Raw genomic sequence first — 12,810 nt, forward strand, 5'->3', positions numbered from 1 at the left:
CATCGCATGCACCCTGTGGGAGTTTTGAATGAAGATATAGTCTTCTTCACTTGTTGCTCTTCTGCACGACTCAAAACCCATGGATCTTTTGGTATAGAAAACTTTCCATTGGGTTTAAGTCAAGGCCACATCTCCAGCATTCGACCCACAGTCTGCAGGTCATCTCTTTGGGCCTTGCTCTCTCTTTTTCCAGTGATGGTTTTCCATATGATCTCCCCCACATTCTTGAAGATGTGCATTGGGTCAAGCAAATGATTAATCAGCAAGTCACTCTAGTATGGGAGTTCATGGAAAATAGAAAGTCTTTTCATTCCAGATGACATCCAATCTCCCCTCTCCACTCACATGTTCTTCCAATCGCTCACTTTCAGTGGACGCATGTCATGCTTGCATATGTTTGGTCCACGTAGCTCATGTCCTTCAGGAAAAAATCTACCATGCTCCTTGTAAACTGTCTTGCTCAAATGCTCAGAGTGACAGAATCCAAGTCAAGGATCACATTTCGGACATGCATGATTACTTGAGTAACTGAAGCCTGAAACATCACAAAATTAAAATATAAAAGTGTTGGCATAGCCAGAATTCACATGTGTGTAAGGGTTTCAAAGGCACTTACCTAAGCACTCACCGAAGCTTGGCCAATCATGCATGGTCCACATGAGAATGCCTTGCACATGTAAATTTTGTTGTCCGATTGGTTGGGGAATATCAACCACATCAATTCTTGTCCACAAGATTTGGAGCTCTTCTATAAGTGGTGCCAGATATATGTCCATGTTCTTTGCTTTGTACTTTCTTGGGACAATCAATGACAACAACAAATGGCCCTTCTTGATAGCTAGCCATGGTGGAAGATTATAACTAACCAGATAAATAGGCCACGTGCTCCATGACGGACTCTATAATCTGAATGGGTTTACTCCATCTATTGCCAGACCAAAGCAGATACATTGAGGCTCTTTCTTAAATGTAGGCCAATTTTCCTCTATGTGCTTTCATGCACAAGAATTAGCAGGTATTTGCATCACATCATCTGTTGATCTAGTATTTGAGTGCCATGCCATCAAAGAGGCTATGGACATGCACCTGAACATGCTTTTTATTCTTGGAATGATAGGAAAGTATCGAAGGACCATTGCATGAATAAATTTTCCTTGTGTGTCCTCCTTGTACTTGTTTGATCCACAATTGGGACACTGTTCTAAATTTGCATACTCATTGCAAAAAAGTATACAATCATTAGGAGATGCATGTATTTTGTGATAATCCAATCCCAAATTAGTAAGAAGCTTTTTAGCGGCTGGATGGGTAGGGGACATGTGATTCCCTTCTAGCAATTGCTCATTGAGCAACCTGTCATTACATGAACAAGTCAGCCCCTTGATCAAATTATTGAATTGTAATTTGCACTTTATCATGGTTAGGATACAATGTATTTACTTGAAAATCTCTGTGATTGAGGCGTCAGATTGCAAATTAAGCATTGCCAATGCGGTACGGAGAGCTGAGATTTTTACACCACTGTAAAGCGGCATGCGTGCAAGACTTTGCATCATCTCTTCATCTTTATCGTCGCTATCATGCCGTCGATATGAATGGGATGAATGAGGTTGGTCCGTAGTATTGTGTTCAATGTTGTCGTCTTCTATGCTTTCAATGATGGGATCCATGTCAAAGAGCTTGTGCAACATCTACTCCATCTTTACTTCTTGAAATGCCACATCAGGTATTGGTTGGGAGAACTCAGTCGATGGCTGCTCGTTTGTAAATTGTCTTCTCTGGGATGAACTTGTAGAAATATCTACTTGCGGAGTTTGACCTTCTAGACCATGAGATCAATAACACAGGTCTTATAGTTGCTCAATCGAAAAGAGACCGTGATTGCGTATGTGTTGGTCGCAAATTTTTTGTATTTGAAAGATATGATGCTTGCGATGCGCACAAGGATACTCCATCCTATCGTCCATACTTTATCTACCAATGATGCAACAAATAATTAAAACACTTTAGTTTTTATAACTACACACTACTAATAGGTACATGACAATACATGACAACCTCACATTCTCTAGCCAGGCCCGATCCCCACACACCTCGGTCTAGAGGTGCACGGAGATTAGGACCACAAGGTAATAATCTCGTCTTTATTGGTCAATGACTATATATTAAGGTTCTTGAAGTCTGATTGCATTTTTCAACTATTTGCTGCTAGCTCTCACAACCTCACATTCTCTAGCCAGGCCCGATCCCTGCACACCTCGGTCTAGAGATGCAAGGAGATTAAGACCACAAGGTAATAATTTTGTCTTAATTGGTCAATGTCTATATATTAAGGTTCTTGAAGTTTGTATGCACTTTGAAAGTCTGATTGCATTTTTTCAACTATTTGCTGCTATCTCTAACAACCTCACATTCTCTAGCCAGGCCCGATCCCCGCACACCTCGGTCTAGAGGTGCACAAATATTAGGACCACATGGTAATAATCTTGTCTTTATTGGTCAAGGACTATATATTAAGGTTCATGAAGTCTATGTGCACTTTGGAAGTCCGATTGCCTTTTTCAATTATTTGCTGCTAGCTCTAACAACCCCACATTCTCTAACCAGGCACAATTCCCGCACACCTCGGTCTAGAGGTGCATGGAGATTAGGACCACAGGATAGTAGTATCGTCTTTATTGGTCAATGACTATATATTAAGGTTCTTGAAGTCTGTGTGCACTTTGGAAGTCCGATTGCATTTTTTCAACTATTTGCTGCTAGCTCTAACAACCTCACATTCTCTAGCCATGCCAGGACCACAAGGTAATAATCTCGTCTTTATTGGTCAATGACTATTTATTAAGGTTCTCAAAGTTTGTGTGCACTTTGGAAGTCCGATTGTGTTTTTTCAACTATTTTTTGCTAGCTCGAGCTCTAACAATCTCACATTCTCTAGCCATGTCCGATCCCCGTACACCACAGTCTAGAGGTGCAAGGAAATTAGGACCACAGGCTCAATGACTATATATTAGTGTTTATGAAGTTTATGTGTACCTAACCTAACCTATAATCTAAACTATACCCTAACCTATAACAAAACCTAACCAAAGTCCGTTTGCGTTTTTTGAAGTACACGAGTCATTCTTGAAGTCCATTTGCGTTTTTTTCTACTATTTGCTGCTAGCTCTAACTTATAATCTAACCTAACCTATTACCTAAACCTAACCTATAACCTAACCTAACCAAATTCCGTTTGCATTTTTAGAAGTACACAAGTCATCTTCGAAGTCTGTTTGCATTTTTTCTACTATTCATTTTTCGCTAGCTCTAACCTAACCTACAATCTCACCTAGCCTATAGCCTAAAACTAACCTAACCTAACATAGCCTATAACCTAAACCTAACCTATAGGCTAACCCAATCAGAGTCTGTTTGCATTTTTTCTACTATTTGTCGCTAGCTCTAACCTAACCTATAATCTAAGCCTAACCTAACCTAACATAACCTAACCTATAACCTAAACCTAACCTATAACATAACCTAATCGAAGTTCGTTTGCGTTTTTAGAAGTACACAAGTCATCTTTGTTTGGCTGCTAATAAATGGACATTGTGTTCAAAAAATTAGAACTTATGGTATGGTGTATAAAGCCGCTTAGGCTAGGCTACTTCAAATTGGATTAAGATATAAAACCTAAAATCAGTCCCATAATTTCAAAAACCACATAATTCAAAACAGAATTAAAACAAGATTTTTTAATAAACCAAAACGAAATTTTTCATAATTCAAAACAAAATTTCACAACACAAACCATAATTTAATTTAAAGCATTGAAAGTTTAAAGCATGAAATTTTCTTTTATCAATATACAAATTAATCTAAATAAATTTAATATGCATTAAAAGTTCAAGCATCCACATGCGGCCTATTTGAGCAAGAAAAAGTGTTGTAAATGTCCGCGAACTTGCAAAAATGCACACACACACACACACACACACACACACACACACACACACACACTATGTTAAACCCTAAACCCTAAACCTACAAGTAGACCTGAAAACAATATCATCTTAGTGCTATAGAGTAGTCCACGAGCAAGATTAGCACCTCCGACAACTTGTTTCACACTAGATCTGTAAGAGGTGAGGAGCAAGAGATCAAGAGAAAAGGCGCAAGAAGAAGAGAAATGCGCACAGAAAGCCCGCAGTTTGTTTTTTGCAAGGTCCGATGGAACAAGTATCGGTACATGTGTCCAAAAAAGCATTCGTACAGGCGTCGAAACGTGCATCACAGCAAGCGTCGAGAAATACATTGGAATACATGTCGGAAATTTAAAAAATTTTAAAAACTTCATCTCCCTCCATACTTACCGACACATATACCGAGGCCGCCATTGACGCCGGTAATTTGGCGCCGGAATTTAAGTGACCTCTTGTCGTGGGGTGTTAATTTTTGAAGGATAAACTCTTTATTTGCCATGCAAAATCTTTAAAACATATAAACTTCATGAGTGATGTTTGGCATGACATGTGCCCTAGAAATGCTGCAAAAAAATAGAAAACAAAGAGTTGAACACAAGCATTGTTCGCAAAAAAAAAGTCATAAAATCTAATATCTAACCAACCCAAATGATTTTCTCATATTAAATTGATCACTTAATGTGGGAGAATAAATGGGAACAAGTGCTAAGATATAGATATGTGCTTATAGATCTATCTCAACACGGGGCCAATAGTAAAGGGGCCCAAATGGGAGATGGTCTATCAAGAGCAAGGCTTACCAATGGAGCATAAGACCTTAGGGTTAGCTTCATTGAGGACCTCCAATAATGTGTGTAAAAGTCCTTTGACCTTAGGTAAGCTAGGGCTGAGCTTGAGGTGGGAACCCGGCCCAAGCTCAAGGTGCTTGTCGTGCTTGAGGTGCTTGTCCTGCTTGAGGTGCTTGTCATGCTTGAGGTGCTTGATTAAGATGCTTGAGGTGCTTGACTAGCTCCATGCTTGAGGTGCTTGACTTGGTGCATGATTAAGGTGCTTGAAGTGCCTTGAGAAGCTTGCCTGAGATGCTTGTGGGAACACCCCCTACTTCAAGTGCTTAGTCATGCTTGATGACTAAGGGGCTTGCTCATCCAAAGTCAAAAAGATCCCTACAAGGAGGGGGGCGAGCCTACAAGGGGGGGGGATGAGAGAGAACACACACACACACACAAGGGAAGCCCCAGCTTGAAGAGGCAGCAAGGACACTTGTCAAGTTCCTCCCCATGTTGCCCTCATGGTGTGCCTGAAGCCTATTGGTTGGCCACCCAAGGGGTCCAATGATAATTTAGGATATTTAATTAATTTATTTTGCATTTATCAAGTCCTCTCTCTCAAAGGGGAAAGGGGGACACTTGTCCCAAGGCTACCCATGTTGCTTGTAATGGCTCCTGCTTGTGATTGGCTAGGCCTGGAGGGGTCCAATGATCTTCAAGTATGAGCTACAAGGGGGGGTCGACCCAAGCAAGCTAGGGGTGTACTTAGGGGGTATACTCACCCACACACACTCACAAACACTCTCATTGTGTACTATGCAAAGTGAAAGAACTCCCTCTCCTTCTCCAAGGAAGTAGAGGTTGAGAGCCTACACCAACACTCTTGGCTATGGAGTGCAAATCCATCCAAGATCCATGCTTCAATGCTTGAGCTTGCCATCTATTTCTTCTTCATTACTATGCTATTATGTATGCTAGCACAAGAGTTATGATAAGTGAGGAACTAGCTCTTTCTCGTATGAAATGTTTCTTCTTCCTCTTCCCTACCCTCATTCCGTGCTAGCTCTCTCCACCTTCGAAGGTGTTTGAGGTCTTGGGACTCAGGCTTGGTATAGTTAAAGCTTTCTTCAAGTTTAGGTTATGCTATGATGGTGATGCATGAAGCTTTCCATCTTCATTGCTTCACCTAGGTCACAAGGAACACAAAGAATGTATTGTAACAAGTCTCTCTTTATGGGAGAAATCATAATACAAATGCCTATTGGAGGGGGGACCGGATCCACATAAATCCGGTCCTCAACTGTTGTCATGTTCTCTAAATTCTCTCTCTTGCAAAATTATTGTCCATGCCAAGTTAACTAATTGCTATAATTATGTTGTTATCTTCAATTATGCCTACCCGCTATGCTCACAAAATCATTTCTTGAAAGTACTCTCATTAAATTCCGCTACTCTCAAAATGAATAGGCAAATTCCATTACATTGGTATCAGAGCATTTGGTTTCTCTTTTCTTGCTTAAGAAGAGAGGTCCTTAAGTAGCCTATAAATGGTTGATGTTGTTAATTATAATAGAGTAAGTGGAATTGGGATCTAATATCGGTTTTGTTAAGCCCACTATGTGGGGGATGGTGCACACCTCGGGAGCTTTGGACTTAATAATGGAGTCTTTTTTAGACTTGCCTATGGCTTTACCATTATTGAGCCATAAGAAGTCCGAAAGGAGCTAGCCCTTGGCAACTCTGCTATGTTAGACCTACTCCTCTACTCTCTATAATTAACCACTTTGAGCCGTGGGTGTAGATACTTAAGAGCCGATTTTCAAAGTCTAAGAGGAGTGTCAACTAAGGTTTTGAACTGCCAAAGCATACACTAAGTATAAACATAAATTTTGTTAACATGGCTGACAATAATCAAGAGAGTAGAATGAACATTGATAGCTTTGATTTTGCACATGAAGGTGCTAATGATGATGCTCCCATGTTTGTGAATTATCTCGTCGCTAGGTTGCAGCAAGCTATGGGCAACCCTGCTTTGCAAGCCAAAGTTACTCAACAACTTCGTGCTTATGGAATTTCCCTTCCTCTCCCAGAGGAGAGAGAGCTTAGGAGGCCTCTTGAAGAGACCCCCAAAAGAAGACTCTCTCCCATTCGAGAGGAGGAATCCAAAGAGAAAGAAAGCAATGAAAGTCTAAGTTCTTCTGAAGAGGTGGCTCCACGAAGACGGCGGTCAAGACGATCGCCTACTCCTCCCAAGAGGAAAAGAGCAACCTATAGTCCTTCTCCTCATCACTCTGAAAGGCAAGAGAGGAAACAAAGGAAGAAAAGGGCTAGGAAGAGGTCACCCTCTTCTCCTTCTTCTTCACCTTCCTCCTCTTCCGATGAAATTTATGGCTATTCTCCTAGAGAATACAAGAGGGGAGGAAATCGCAAATCATTTCCTGCATGGCGAAGGTCACAAAATCTAAAGAAGTTCAAGGAGGGAGGAAAGAGTATCTCTTTTCTCACCTACGATGGCACCTTTGGTGCTATCGACAAAGTGTTGGCCTTCATCCAGCAATTTGATGTGTCCTTTGGGGACGAGGGCTTCACAGAGTCTTCCAAGCTACGCCATGTAGCTATGCACTTCCAAAAATCAGCTCGTCAATGGTGGGCTAGCCTTCATGGCAATGGAGAAACCCCAAAGACATGGAAAACTCTACGAGTTTCCATCATGAAGCAATTTCTTCCAAGTGATACTAAAGATAAAGTTCTTACCGAATGGCGCGGCTTGAAGCTTCTCTCTCATGAGTCTATCAACAAGTATGTAGACAAGTTTTGGGATTTACATCTCAAAGCTACTGTCTTTCAAAAGATAGACTTTGCCGAGCAAAGACAGCAATTCTGTGTGGGATTACCTAAAGAGATGGCCGAATACATCAACTCTCAACGGCCCGGTACTATTACCGAAGTAATCCACCACACCATGGTTGCTTCACGCATCAATTTCCATCAAGGGGCTAGACGTAATGTCAAGCCCATGGAAAACAAAGATAAAAATGATACAAAGGGGAAATCCAATGCTCAAAATAATTCCCAAGGCACTTCCGACAACAACAATAACAACAACAACAATCGGTCCAAGGAGAAGGGAGTTTACAAAGGTAAAAACAAACTCTCTCCTGAAGAGCTTGAAGCTTTTCGCAAGGACCATAAATGTTTCAAGTGTGGGGAGCAAGGACATGGCTATCGTTCTTTCCCCAAGAAGAATACTCGCAATGAGACTCCTAGGGATTCCACCATCGAAGCTCCAAAAGAGGATGCTCATTGCAAAGGATCATCACTCTCCTATGCTTGGGGAAAGGTAAGAGAGCATGATGCCTTCATCTTGTTTGACACTGGCTCTACTCTCAACTTCATATCAATAGAGTTGGCCACCAAGTTGGGCATTCAAGATTTTGAGATGGGAGATATAGTAACAGCTGATGCAACTTTCAAGGGACAACAAGCCTCCGTTACTCCCTTGATTAGGAAGTTGAGGCTTCATGTCCAAAGCTATGTCGACAAAGAAGACTTCTTCATCTCTCCTCTCCAACATCAGGATGTTATCCTAGGGGCACCATGGTTTGATCGCATGGCTGCCAACATGAAGTTCCCTGAAAGGAGAATTTACTTCACCTACATGGGAAAGAACATGTATATAGATGCTAGTGAGCGTGGTCGCACTATTCCACTTGTAAATCCTCTTTCTTTTGATAAATCAATGAAGAGCTCAGTTTCTGCGTACATGATTTATGTCAAAGAGTCTCTAAAAGCTAATAATGTTTCATCAAATGAAAATGATAGGAATCAAGAAGAGTTAGACTTGTCTACTTTTCTAAAAGGATTCCAAGATGTGTTCATCGATGATATCCCTATGGACCTACCTCCAAAACGATGGGATGATGACCATCGTATTGAGCTCCTTCCAGGAAGCTCACCGCCTAACAAACCTCCTTATCGAGTCTCACAAGCTCAACAAGAGGAGATTATGAGGCAAGTATCCTGTTGGTAGACAAAGGGATGGTGAGGCCTAGTTCCTCTCCCTTTTGTTCTCCAGTCCTTTTAGTGCAAAAGAAAGATGGTACATACCGTATGTGTGTGGACTATCGAGCACTAAACCATATCACTATCAAAAACAGATTTCCCGTGCCTCGGGTAGAAGATCTGTTTGATAAGCTACAAGGCTCTACCTACTTCAGTAGGATTGACCTTAAGAGTGGCTATCATCAAATAAGGATAGTGGATGAAGATATCCTAAAGACCGCGTTTCGCACAACATTTGGTCTTTATGAATATCTAGTCATGCCTTTTGGCTTGACTAATGCACCAGCTACTTTCAATCGTCTCATGGAGAAAATTTTTAGACCATATCGTAAATTCACTAAAGTGTTCTTTGATGATATCATCATCTACTACAAATCTTTGGAAGAACATAAGCAACATCTCCAAGTGATTTTTCAAGCCTTGAGGGAAAACAAACTTTTTCTCAACCAAAAGAAAAGTGAATTCTTCCTTCAAGAGATTCAATATCTAGGTCATATTATCTCTCACAATGGTATTCATATGGATCCATCAAAGTTAGAGGTAATAAAATCATGGCCTAACTCAAGGAATCTACATGAGCTAAGAAGCTTTATTGGTATGTGTGCATACTATAGACTCTTCATAGCAGAATTCTCTCAAGTAGCAGGACCACTACATGACTTAACAAAGAAGAACGTTAAGTTTGTATGGACTGCTAAGGAGCAAAATGCTTTTGAAAAACTCAAAGAGAAGCTTACTTCCCAACCAGTCCTCGTGCTTCCGGATCTCTCAAAACCATTTGAGGTCCAATGTGATGCTTGTGGTGATTGCCTTGGAGCGGTTTTGCTTCAAGAAGGGCATGCCATAGCATATGAGAGCCGAAGGCTCAATAGTGATGAACGAGTCTTGGGAATTTATGAGAAAGAGCTTTTAGTTGTTCTACATGCCCTAGATACATGGAAGCACTACCTATTGGGGACTCCATTTATCCTATGAACCGACCACCAAAGTCTCAAGTATTTCATGACGCAAACCAAACTTTCCGACAAACAAATGAGGTGGGCAAATTTTCTTTCGCAATTTAATTTCCATATTTCTCACATAGTTGGTAAGTACAATCAAGTTGCCGATGCACTTTCACGACGACCAAAAGTTAATGCGGTATCTATAGCTACTCACAATGATCTATCCTCTATGATAGATGAGTATGCTACTGACCCTGACTTTAGAGACATAATGTCAGCCCTTGCTTTGGGGAAGAAAGAGGAACCATTCACCTTGCAGGATAGTTATCTTCTCCACGGAAATAGGCTATGTGTTACCCATTCCCTTCGTGAGAAGGTTATGTATGAATCCCATGCTCCTCCATATGCAGGGCATAGAGGTATTCAACCTACTCTCCGAGGAGTAGAGACGTATTTCTATTGGCCTACCATGAAAGTGGACATACAAGAGTATGTTTCAAAATGTGTAGTATGCCAAAAGACCAAGTATGATAGAGGAAAGCAACCTGGATTACTCCAGCCATTGCCTATTCCAAATTCGCCATGGGAGAGTATATCCATGGATTTCATCTTTGGATTACCCAAGTCTATCCATGGGAATACAGGAATATGGACAATAGTCGACAGGTTTAGCAATCAAGCACATTTTATTCCTATCAAAAAGACTATTAAGGCACATCAAATGGCAACTCTCTTCATATCTCATATTTTCAAGCACCATGGATTACCCACATCCATCGTGTCAGATAGAGATCCTAGAATGACCAGTAATTTGTGGAAAGGTCTCTTTGAAAATCTAGGAACAAGATTGAATTTATCTTCGCCCTATCACCCACAAACGGATGGCCAAAGTGAGATAGCCAATCTTACGATACTCGATCTACTCAAGACTTATGTTATCGAAGTAGATCAACGCTCACAATGGGAAAAGTATTTACCTCTAGTAGAGTATGCCTACAATAATACTGTCCATACTTCTACGGGGAAAGCACCTTTCGAGATCATAGAGGGAAGACCTAAAAGTCCCTTGCTACTCAAAGTACATAGGAAGATCTTCGCCGCCGATGAGTATAGCCGTGACCTACAAGAATCTTTTCAAAAGATTAGGGAGGCTATAGCCATCTCTCAACAAAGGCAAAAAGCTGCTGCTGATAAGCACATAAGAGCCTTAATGTTCAAAGAAAATGATTGGGTATTACTCAAGTTTCCTAAGGCTCGATTAAGGCAAACGACGGGCAAAAATCCTACGGGCCATCAAAAGTATTATGCTAAACTAGCAAAAAGATACTATGGTCCTTTCCAAATCTTGAAGCCCATCAATGAGACGGCTTATCAACTCAAGTTGCCCAACCATTGGCTTATACACAATGCCTTTCATGTAAGCCTACTTAAGACCTACAAAGGAGAGCCACCAACTGAACCAATTATTGAAGACCCTCCCGAAGTTGAAGACCAAGAAGAGGTGCTACAACCCGAAGCTGTCCTTTGGCATGAAGACAAGGTACTACGACATGGTAAGATAATCCGACGGTATCTTATCAAGTTCAAAAATTATCCTTTTGAGATACTAAATGGATGCAAGAAGTACAACTTAAGGATAGTATGAACCTTGTCAATGCTTACAATGCTACATTAGAGTAAGCAAATGTACAACTCTCTTTTAAATGACTCATGTTTTTGTCTTATAAGACTAATCCTCTTTTTAATTGTGCACAAATTTAACTAGTATGCATGCTTAGAATCATGTTTGTGATGACGACGTCTCTCAAACACCAAGTAGAATTTGTCACTCTACTTTGGGAGAATGAAATGGACTAAAGAGCAGACATGCTTGCGGCAGCTATGTCTCCCAAGCACCAAATGGATTAGTCATCCATCTTGGAAAGATGTCGTAGGGTAAGAAAGGGATCCTCTACCCGCTAAGTACGATTGACTAATGACTAAGGCTTTATCTCTTCTACCTCATAGTCGAGGATGACTATGATTTCAAGAGAGAGGTAATGTCATAAAATCTAATATCTAACCAACCCAAATGATTTTCTCATATTAAATTGATCACTTAATGTGGGAGAATAAATGGGAACAAGTGTTAAGATATAGATATGTGCTTATAGATCTATCTCAACACGGGGCCAATAGTAAAGGGGCCCAAATGGGAGATGGTCTATCAACAGCAAGGCTAACCAATGGAGCATAAGACTTTAGGGTTAGCTTCATTGAAGACCTCCAATAATGTGTGTAAAAGTCCTTTGACCTTAGGTAAGCTAGGGCTGATCTTGAGGTGGGAACCCGGCCCAAGCTCAAGGTGCTTGTCGTGCTTGAGGTGCTTGTCATGCTTGAGGTGCTTGATTAAGATGCTTGAGGTGCTTGACTAGCTCCATGCTTGAGGTGCTTGACTTGGTGCATGATTAAGGTGCTTGAAGTGCCTTGAGAAGCTTGCCTGAGATGCTTGTGGGAACACCCCCTACTTCAAGTGCTTAGTCATGCTTGATGACTAAGGGGCTTGCTCATCCAAAGTCAAAAAGATCCCTACAAGGAGGGGGGCGAGCCTACAAGGGGGGGGGGATGAGAGAGAACACACACACACACACAAGGGAAGCCCCAGCTTGAAGAGGCAGCAAGGACACTTGTCAAGTTCCTCCCCATGTTGCCCTCATGGTGTGCCTGAAGCCTATTGGTTGGCCACCCAAGGGGTCCAATGATAATTTAGGATATTTAATTAATTGATTTTGCATTTATCAAGTCCTCTCTCTCAAAGGGGAAAGCGGGACACTTGTCCCAAGGCTACCCATGTTGCTTGTAATGGCTCCTGCTTGTGATTGGCTAGGCCTCAAGGGGTCCAATAAGCTTCAAGCATGAGCTACAAGGGGGGGTCGACCCAAGCAAGCTAGGGTGTGCTTAGGGGGTATACTCACCCACACACACTCACAAACACTCTCATTGTGTACTATGCAAAGTGAAAGAACTCCCTCTCCTTCTCCAAGGAAGTAGAGGTTGAGAGCCTACACCAACACTCTTGGCTATGGAGTGCAA

The sequence above is a fragment of the Adiantum capillus-veneris genome, chromosome 4, assembly GCF_014529385.1.
Source record: "Adiantum capillus-veneris isolate H3 chromosome 4, ASM1452938v2, whole genome shotgun sequence".
Taxonomy (NCBI): Eukaryota; Viridiplantae; Streptophyta; class Polypodiopsida; order Polypodiales; family Pteridaceae; genus Adiantum; species Adiantum capillus-veneris.